This window comes from Elephantulus edwardii, unplaced genomic scaffold, assembly GCF_000299155.1.
Source record: "Elephantulus edwardii isolate Elephantulus edwardi_28Jun2011 unplaced genomic scaffold, EleEdw1.0 scaffold00167, whole genome shotgun sequence".
In the NCBI taxonomy this organism is placed as follows: domain Eukaryota; kingdom Metazoa; phylum Chordata; class Mammalia; order Macroscelidea; family Macroscelididae; genus Elephantulus; species Elephantulus edwardii.
Genome location: NW_006399917.1, coordinates 221,656 through 231,677, shown reverse-complemented (window position 1 = coordinate 231,677; position 10,022 = coordinate 221,656).

Genomic DNA, 10,022 nt, shown 5'->3' with positions numbered 1-10,022 from the left:
CAACAAAACGTATTTGCGGTGAATAAGTCATTGACTGTGCAAAATTCTATCATCCTCTCTCCAGCTCCATTTCTGTCACTGAGTCCATGTTTTCCAACTACTGAATCTTCTTCTCTGTTCCCAACTTTTGCATTCCAGTCACCCATTATTATCAATGCATCTTGATTGCATGTTCGATCTATCTCAGGCTGTAAAAGTTGGTAAAAATCTTCTATTTCCTCTTCGTTGGCTCTGGTTGTTGGTGCATATATCTGAATGATAGTGGTATTCACTGGACTTCCTTGTATGCATATGGATATTACCCTGCCACTCACAGTATTGTACTTCGAGATGGATCTAGCAATGGCTTTCTTAATTATGAAAGCAACTCCATTTTTTCTCACCTTTTCATCTCCCGAGTTATATATCATATGATCATCGGACTCAAAATGCCCCATGCCAGTCCATCTCATCTCCCCAATGCCTAGTATGTCAATATCTGAGTTCCATTTCTTTTTTAACAATTTCTACTTTTCCTACATTCATAGTTCTCACCTTCCATGTTCCAATAACTAGTGTCTGCTTACAACTGTTCCTCTTCCTTTGTATTTCCATAACTGAAAGCTCAACCTCGGTTGCCCTTTCTGTTATCTACATGTGTTCTGTTGTACATAGGGTTCGGAGGCCTGCTATTTCAGACGTGGATGGCCAATCCTTCTTCTTAGTCTGTCTTAGTCTGAATGTTCAGATATAGAGAAGTATCAGACAAACCAGCATTTTACAGAAAAGTGAAAGATATATCCCTTATTGTGGAGTTAACCATTTGTATCAGTATTGTCCCTGCTCTTGGCACACGTGTCTTAAAATGCAGAACCCATTTAAAAATAAGCTACCGAATTCACTATAAGTTATTCTTTTTAGGTGCTTTCTCTTTTTATGGTGTTTCCTTATCTATTTTGTTTAAATAACTAGTGCTATTGTTCTTTTTCATTCTTATTCTCAATAATTCCTATTACAGTTTTGTATAAACCCTCACATTTTAACTTTAAACAATGTATTAATTAACAATGTGTTAATAAGAACTTTATTAGGCATAAAGCTTTATAAATATTCAAAAGACAGCAAACCCTGAGGATTACATATAATACAAATTTTAAAACTCTCAAACTCACAGCGGCGGAAGCTGTAAATTGCACAGGAAGAGAAATGCCTATATTTTTCCCATGGAGAAGCTGGTAGATTTGAACCTCAAGCCTATGGATTGACAGTGCAACTCCTTATTCACTAAACCACCAGAACATAAATAAGTAAATTGTGTTTGAGAGCTCTGGTGGCCTAGTGGCAAGAAACTGAACTGCAATCCCAAAGGCATGCAGGTAGAGGCTACCAACTGCTAAACAGGGGAAGGATGGGCAGTCTCCTCCCCTGTGATTATTTGTCTCTGAAAACCTGCTGGAGGGCCATCGATGGATGATTGGATTCTGGGGTCAGCACCTAACAACAACTAAAAGTCGTATTCTTGCTTCTTGTTCAACATTGCTTTCCACCCCGATTTGACAGTACACACACACACAAAATAATAATAATAAAAAAAAATTAAAAACATTGTGTTCCACATATAGTAAATGAGAGGAGATATATTCATTGGTACAACAAATATTTAAAGAGTGTTTACTCTGAAAGGGAGCTCTGGTGGCATACTGGGTTGGGAGTTGTGTTGCTAATCCAAAAATGTTGTCTCCTGGCAGTTTGAATCCACCAGCTGCTTTGAAAGAGAAAGATAGGCAATCTCCTTCTGTGTGATTTAAGCCTTCAAAATCCCCACGGAGGGCCAGTGAAGTGTAGTTTCTGACTTGAAGACAATGAGTTGAATTTTCACTCTGATGTCAGTCTGGAGATTAGGATCTGCCTGATCCAGGCTATAGTCTTTGCAATTACTTGCAATGCATCAGAAAGCTGGAAAATTACTAGGGATGATAGAAGGAGAATTGAAGTCTTTGTGTTGTGGTGCTGGAGAAGAGTATTAAATATGCCATGGACTGCTAAGAAAACAAACAGGTTCATCCTAGAGAGGATGAAACCAGGCTACTCCTTGGTGGCAAGGATTCTGAAGCTTCATCTGACATACTTTGGGCATGTTACAAGGAGGGACCAGTCCTTGGAGAGGGACATCATTCTTGGGTGGGTGGAGGAACAACGCATGAAAGAAAGACCCTGGATGAGATGGATTGATTCAGTGAGTGGGGTAATGTGGGTAAATGTGTTCAAGATGATAAGGTTGACTCAGGATAGAACAGGGTTCAGAGCTGTTGTACGTGGGTCCACTGAGTTGCAAGCGACTTGACAGAACATAACAAAAACAACAACAAAGACATTGCTTTAGGCACTGAGGGGACAGCAGAAGCCTGAGATGGGGAGGACAATATTCCTGCCTTAAACCAAAACCAGACAATTTCCCCCGCATTTCCAAGACTGCCTTACTCGTCTTTCTCCCTTAGAACAACTAGTGGATTTGAACCACTGACCTTTCAGTTAGCAGTGCAGCACATCCTACTCTCTGCCACCAAAGCTCCTTTTCATTTCCTCAGGAAACGAGATAATACTCAAACTTTTAAATTTATATGTGTGTACAGAAAAATCAGTAGAGTAAATGAAAGACACTTCCCTTACAGAAAGAACCCATACATTCACTGTCCCCCCAACTCAAGCAAGTGTGTCTAGTCCCTTCACTTTTCCCTGCTTCATCAGCATTCCTTGTACTCCCACCTACCCGGTCCAGAACCTCCCTCCCCCAGCCACTCTTTGATGTGATGGCTTAGGTCACAAGTCACTTTTGTGATGTTTTACACCATGCACTGCTGCTAGTCTCTCACGCTGATGCCTGTCTTGTGTTTAGGAGGATATGTACCAGCTTCAGGGAAAGATTTTTGCTTGAGGCAGTACTGGGGAAGGTCCTTGCCCTTGAGCTTATGATGCACGACAGTCGTTTTGTGACTTAGGGTCTTTGTTCTTCCTTTTGCGCCACACTGCAGCCACAGTGTGATCATTTCCAAGGTGAGGGTAGGTCTCCTCTAGATCTGGTATGCTGGTGTTGTTTATTCGGCCCAAGGGCCACCAAAAAATGGAAAATTCTGCACAGATCACGTAGACTGTTGTTTTCTTTAAAGGCCTTTCAAGGTACTTTGGCTTTTATGCTCTGAGATTAAGAGATGCTGCAATATTTTAAGACAAGACACAGTATGCATTATGTTCTAACAAATAGATGACATTGGGAAAATTAATCTTTCTGTGACCCATTTTCCTAATTTGTAAAGTGGAAACTCTGGTGGCCAAGTGGCAAGAAGCTGCACTGTAATCCCTAAGGCACATGTTTTAAAACCACCAGATGGTCTGCAGGAGAAAGATGGGCAATCTCATCCTGTGCATTAAACTGCCTCAGAAGACCCACCTAGCATCAGCCACGGGTCAGTTTTAACTCTACGGTACACCACCACCACAACAAAGTGGTGATAAAAATTGTTGTTTTCATATGCCATTGAGTCGACTACAATTCATAGAGACCCTATAAACAATGGCTCTTCATCTTGCCCTGTCCTGAATCAATCTCACCTTCTTTGACACACCTGACACTATTGCCACAGTCACTGTGCCAGAAGGAGTATACAGAGTTACTGTACCAGAAGGAATTGGCTGATACAGAAGAATTTAATGAAACAACGTATGAGCAAGAGCCTGTGGTGAATGATGTTCAAACTGCTCTGAAAGAATTAGCAAAAAAACAAGGCTCCAGGAATTGATGGCATACTGATTGACCTATTTCAATAAACAGATGCTGCCCTGGATATACTCACTAAATTGTGCCAAGAAATCTGGAGGACAATCACCTGGCTAACTGACTGGAAGAAATCGATATTTGTTCTCATTCCAAAGAAAGGTGACCTGACAGAGTGCAGAAATTATCGAACAATATCATTAATATCATATGCAAGCAAGATTCTGCTGAAAATTATCCCAAAATGACTGGAGCAGCATGTCAACAGAGAACTTCCAGATGTGCAGATTGGGTTTAGAAGAGGCAGTGGTATGAGGGATATTATAGCTAATGTTAGATAGATCTTGGCAGAAAGCAGAGAGTACCAGAGGAATGTCTATCTGTGCTTCATTGTCTATGCAAAGGCATTTGTGTGGATCTCCATATACTGTGGCTAACTCTGAGAAGAATGAAAATCCCAGAACATTTGATTGTGCTTATGCGAAACCTATATTAGGACCAGGAGACAGTCATCAGAACAGAGCAAGGAAACATTGCATGGTTCAAAATTGGGAAAGATGTGTGCCAGGGATGTATCCTGTCTCCATAACTTTTCAATCTATATGCAGAACAGATCATCTGGGAGGCTGGGCTATATGAGGAGGAATGTTGCATTAGGATTGGAGGAAGATTCATCAACAATCTGCGTTATGCAGATGACACACCCCTGCTTGCTGAAACTGAGGAGGACCTAAGCACTTGCTGCAAAAGGTCAAGGACTGCAGCCTTCTATGTGGATTGAAGTTCAACATCAAGAAAACAAAGATTCCCACCACTGGACTGATTGGCAGCATCATGATGGATGAAGAGATTGCGATTGTTAGCAATTTTAGTTTGCTTGGCTTTACAATCAACACTGTTGGTACCAGCAGCCAGGAAATCAAGTGATGATTTGCATTGGGAAAGTCAGCTGTCAGGGACTTTTCCAGAGTACTGAAGAACAATGATGTCAGTCTGGAGACTAAGATGTGCCTGATTCAAGGCATGGTCTTCACAATTGCTTGCTATATGTCAGAGAGCTGGTCAATGACTAGGGATAATAGAAAGAGAATTGATGCCTTTGACCTGTGGTGCAGGAGAAGAGTTTTGAATATACCACGGACTGCTAGAAGAACAAATAGGTTCATTCTAGAGACCAGGCTACTCCTTGGAGGCAAGGATTCTGAGGCTTTATCTGACATACTTTGGACATGTTGCAAGGATTGGTCTTTGGAGAGGGACATCACGCTTGGGATGATGGAGGGATGGAAAAGAGAGGGAGATCATTGATGAGATGGGTTGATACAGTGACTGGGGTGATGAAGGTAGGAGTATTTGAGACAGTAAAATTGGCACAGGATAGAGGGGCTTTCAAGGCTGTTGTACATATGGTTGCTATGAGTCTCAAGGGATTCGACAGCACATTACAACAACAACAACTTTGGAAAGTGATTATTAATTTTAAATAAGGTTTTGTAAAATATCTAGAATAGTCCCTGATACATGCTAAACTTTCTATGGTTTTTGTTTTTGCATAAAAATAAGTGAATGACTTTAACCGCTGAGTTGAAAATACCAACAGCAATGCAAGGGCAAAGTAGGATAACCAGGATAAAGACAGCTGCAAAAATCCAAAGGCAAAATGATAAAAACCCAGAGTAATCATCATGGACTCACTGACAAGAAGTACGAGGAAAAGGTTCTTATTGTTAGTTTTCATGAAGCTAATGCCAACTCTAGAGCAGCGCTCCCCATAAGAATGCTCTACAGTGACGGGATGTTCTACTCCTATGTTTTCAATGCAGGAACCACAAACCACATATGATGATTTAGCCTTTGAATTGTGGCTAATCTGACCAAGCAATTGAATTTTTTATTTGATTTGATTTTAATGAATTTTTCCTTTTGTTTCATTTCAATGTATTTTTTAAAGCCTCATATGACTTCTGTTGTGGTTATGAAGTGCCTCCAAGTGGGTTCTGACTCATAAGGACCCTGTGTGTACGGCAGAACTAAACCCTGCCCTATCATGTGCCATCCTCACAACCTCTGTAGCACTCCAGCCCAAGGTGACTATGACACAGTTCAATGATGGCTGATAAAGACAAATAATATGGAATATGAAAAATTCTTCCTAACAATGATTGAGACTTTGACAGATGATGTCAGTCTGGAGACAGAGGTGTGCCTGACCCAGGCCATAGTCTTTGCAATTATTTTCTACATGTCAGAGAACTGGGCAATAACTAAGGATGATAGAAGGATTGACACCTTCGAGTTGTGGTGCTGGAGAGGAGTGTGGGACATACTGTGGACTGCCAGGAGAACAAACAGGTTAGTCCTTTAGAAGGTAAAACAAAGCTGCCCTGGAGGCAAGGATTTTGAAGTTCTCTCTCACATACTTTGGACATGTGGCCAGGAGGGACTAGTCCTTGGAAAGGGTGGAGCAACAGTGCAGGAGAGGAAGACCCAGGAAGAGATGGTTGGACTCAGTGACTGGAGAAATGGGATTAGGTCTATTGGAGACAATAAGATTGGCTCAGGATAGGGCAGGGTTCAGAGTTAATGTACATAAAGTCGCTATGAGTCACAGGTGATCCAATGGAATATAACAACAACAACGATGATGGAAACTTTAGAGATCAAATTATATAACAATTGGAAGGTTTTATTTGAATTTTATCTAATATTTTAGCCTTCATTACTATCTCTGTTGAATGTAAGGGACTTTCTGTTGGTTATGTTTACATTCTTGAAGTTGTTTCATCAAAAATTTGGTATTATGTAACAAGAAGGAATGACAAACTAGAATTATTTTGAAATGCAAAAGAAACTACAGGTATATGCCCTGTGCATGAATCTTAGTGACATACTCTAACATCCTTTTTTACAAAGCTCAAAAGCATGTGTTACAATGATCATTATCTCTTTCCCTTCATGACTCCAGAGTACAAGGGGAAGCAGGAGAACACAGAAGGACAGATGGAAGAATGGACCTTACAGACAGATTCTAGAGCTGTTCCTACTAAAGTTTCATCCCTGGGCTGAAGAGTGGGGTTCATACATTTTTCAATATACAGTGAATGAGTGAGGGAAATCCAGGGACCAAAATTCATGCCCCAAGAATTTTGACTAATTCAGTTAAGGATTGGGAGCCCTGATGGCCTAAAGAATTGTACTTTCTCCAGTAGAGAGTTGTTCCAGGTACTATCCTAAAGACAGCAACTCTCTGGTGGTTGGTATCCACCAGCTTCGAGGGAGAAAGATGGGCATTTACAGCCTCCCAAACTCTGCTGGAGGATCAGTTGTCAGTCAGTTCTGACTCAACCACAACGAGGGTTTATGTTGTGTTGGGTGTTTTGTTTTTTTTTTAAGTATATAGATTTAGATTTCCTTGGATGCAAAATAAACACTGATGAAAACAGCAGTCAAGAAATCAAGTAATGTATTGAACTGGGAAAAGCTGTTGTAAAGGACCTCATTAGAGTGTTAAAGAATAAAGATGTTCCTTTGAAGACGAAAGTGCACCTGCCTCAAGCCATAGTGTTTTCAATCACCTCGTGTGAAAACTGAGCAATGAAGAAGAAGGAATAGATGTCTTGAAATACTCACTCATACTCATTGTCATTGAGCCAATCCTGGCTCATAGCAACCTTTTGTTGGATTTCTAATGTTATAAGTCTTTGTGAGAGGGGACTGCTCATCTTGATCTCAAGGTGGATTAGAACCACTGTGGCCTTTTGTTTAGCAAGGGAATGTGCTATAGACTTTGATTCCAGTAGGTATTGTTGTTATGTGCCATCAAGTCAGAGCCAACTCAATAGCTGATGCTCCAGAGGGTTTCAGAGGTTGCAAATCACACAGGAGAAAATGTCTCATGTTTCTTCCATGGAGCAGCTAGCTGCTGGGTTTGAATAGCTTGCCTTTAGGTTGGGACTACACCTTCTTATTCACTAGGTTACCTGAGCTCCCTCTAGTTGCCATAGAATAGTGAAAATAGCACTGCCAAAAGAAAAAGCAAGCTTGTCTTGATAAAAGTGTGGTTAAAATGCTCTTTAGAAGGGTTATTGCTGTTGTTATGTGCTGCCGAGTCACCTGCGACCCATAGCGACCCTATGTACAGCAGCTCTGAACCCTGCCCTGGCCTGAGCCAGTCTCACTAATTCCAACACACCAACATTGATTGCCTCAGTCACTATATCAATCCATCTTATCCGGGGTGAAGATGGCAAAAAATTTGTCTTGTCCCTTTCTGTGAATGTGATGCCAAAAGCGAAGAAGGAAGCCTTTGCCCTTCTCAAACCTGAAGCCAAAGGAAAGGTATTAAAGGCTAAGAATATAGTCCTGAAGGGCATCCAGAGGCACCAAAAAAAAAAAAAAAAAAAAGAGAAGACCCATACATTACTGGCCTTCCACTGATTTAAGACTGAGACTCTGAGAGCAGCCAGGTGCCCCTGAAGAGCACCTCCAGGAGAAACAAGCTTGACCACTATACCATCATCAGGTTTCCCCTGACCCTGAGCCAGCTCAGGGGAGGATGGAAGATAACAACACACTTGTGTGCATTGTGGATGTCAAGGCCAACAGGTGCCAAATGAAACAAGCTGTGAAAAGCTTTGTGACACTAATGTGGCCAACATCAACATTGTGATTAGGCCTGATGGAGAGAAGGTGACCTGTGTTCGACTTGCTCCTGACTATGATGCTTTGTGTTGTAGTTGTTGATTGCTGTCAAGTTAAGCATGACTCATAGTGATCCTATGAACAAAAGGCCTGAAGACTTTCTATAAGTATTGACATTTATCAAAGTTTGTATAGTTTCTAGAGGCATGTGATTTACGAAGTGGATGCCACTCCTGCTATGGATGGTGGGGAAAAAAATTGAGATCATTTAAACTGAGTCCAGTTGTCTAATTCTAAACAGAAATTAGTCTCCCCATAAAAAAATTGTCTCCCATATTTTGGACATGTTATCAAGAGGGACCAGTCCCTAGAGAAAGACATCATGTGTGGTAAAGAGTCAGTGAGAAAGAGGAAAGACACTGTTTTTCAGAAGCAGTTAATTGCATGGGAGGAGATTCAAGAAGTATCCCCTAAAGATTTTTTTTTAAATTTATTGGTTTGCTTTCAAAGTTCTTATACATTATGTTTCACACTAATCCTCATTCATATTGTGTTTCATACAATCAATCTCGTGCATTATGTTTTATAATATTAATCACCATTGGACCTTGCCCATTGCTACCCTGTCTTTTCACCCAGACTCTTCCCATTTCCTTAAACTCCCCCGCTCCCCAAAACTGGGAAACCCTGTGGTTTCACCCTTACCCATCCTTACCCCTCTGCTCCCACCCCTTTTCTCCTTGGACTCCCAGACATGTTTTACTAGTTACCCTTCTATTTTTACCGTAATGGTTTTATGCAGCATTTGTCCTTATGAGACTGGGTTACTTTACTCAGCATAATGCTCTCCAGCCTCTCCCATGTTATGAGTTGCCTGAGACCCATAGTGACCCTATGGACAGCAGCTCTGGAGCCTGCCCTGTCCTGAGCCAGTCTCAACTTATTCCGATACACCAACCCCCATTGCTCTAGTTACTGTATCAACATCTGGGGTCCTCCTCTGTTGCACCATCTCTCCACCTTCTTGAGCATGATGTCGTTCTCCAAAGATTAGTCCCTCCTGGTAACGTGCCCAAAGTATGTGAGACGGAACTTCAAAATGCTAGCCTCCGAGGAGAAACTTGGTTTCATCCTCTCTGAGACAGACCTATTTGTTTACTTGGCGGTTCATGATATGTTCAAGACTCTTCTCAAGCACCACGACTCACAGGAATTGATTTTTCTTCTGTCATTCTTAGTCGAGCTTCTCTAGAGGGTTTTTTCCACAGATGTAATCTATCTGATTGCTATGCATACCATCAGGTGAAATCCATGTGTATAACCTGTGTTTATGCTTCTTATAAAACTTATTTGCAATGAATAAGTCATTGATTGTACAAAATTCAGTCATTCTATCTCCAGCTTCATTTCTGTCACCAAGCCCATGTTTTCTAACTACTGATTCTTTGTTACCAACTTTTGCATTCCAGTCACCCGTTATTATCAATGCATCTTGATTGCGTGTTCGATCTATCTCCGACTGTAAAAGTTGATAGAAATCATCTATTTCTTCTTCTTTGGCTCTGGTTGTTGGTGCATATATCTGAATGATAGTGGTATTCACTGGACTTTCTTGTAAACGTATGAATAT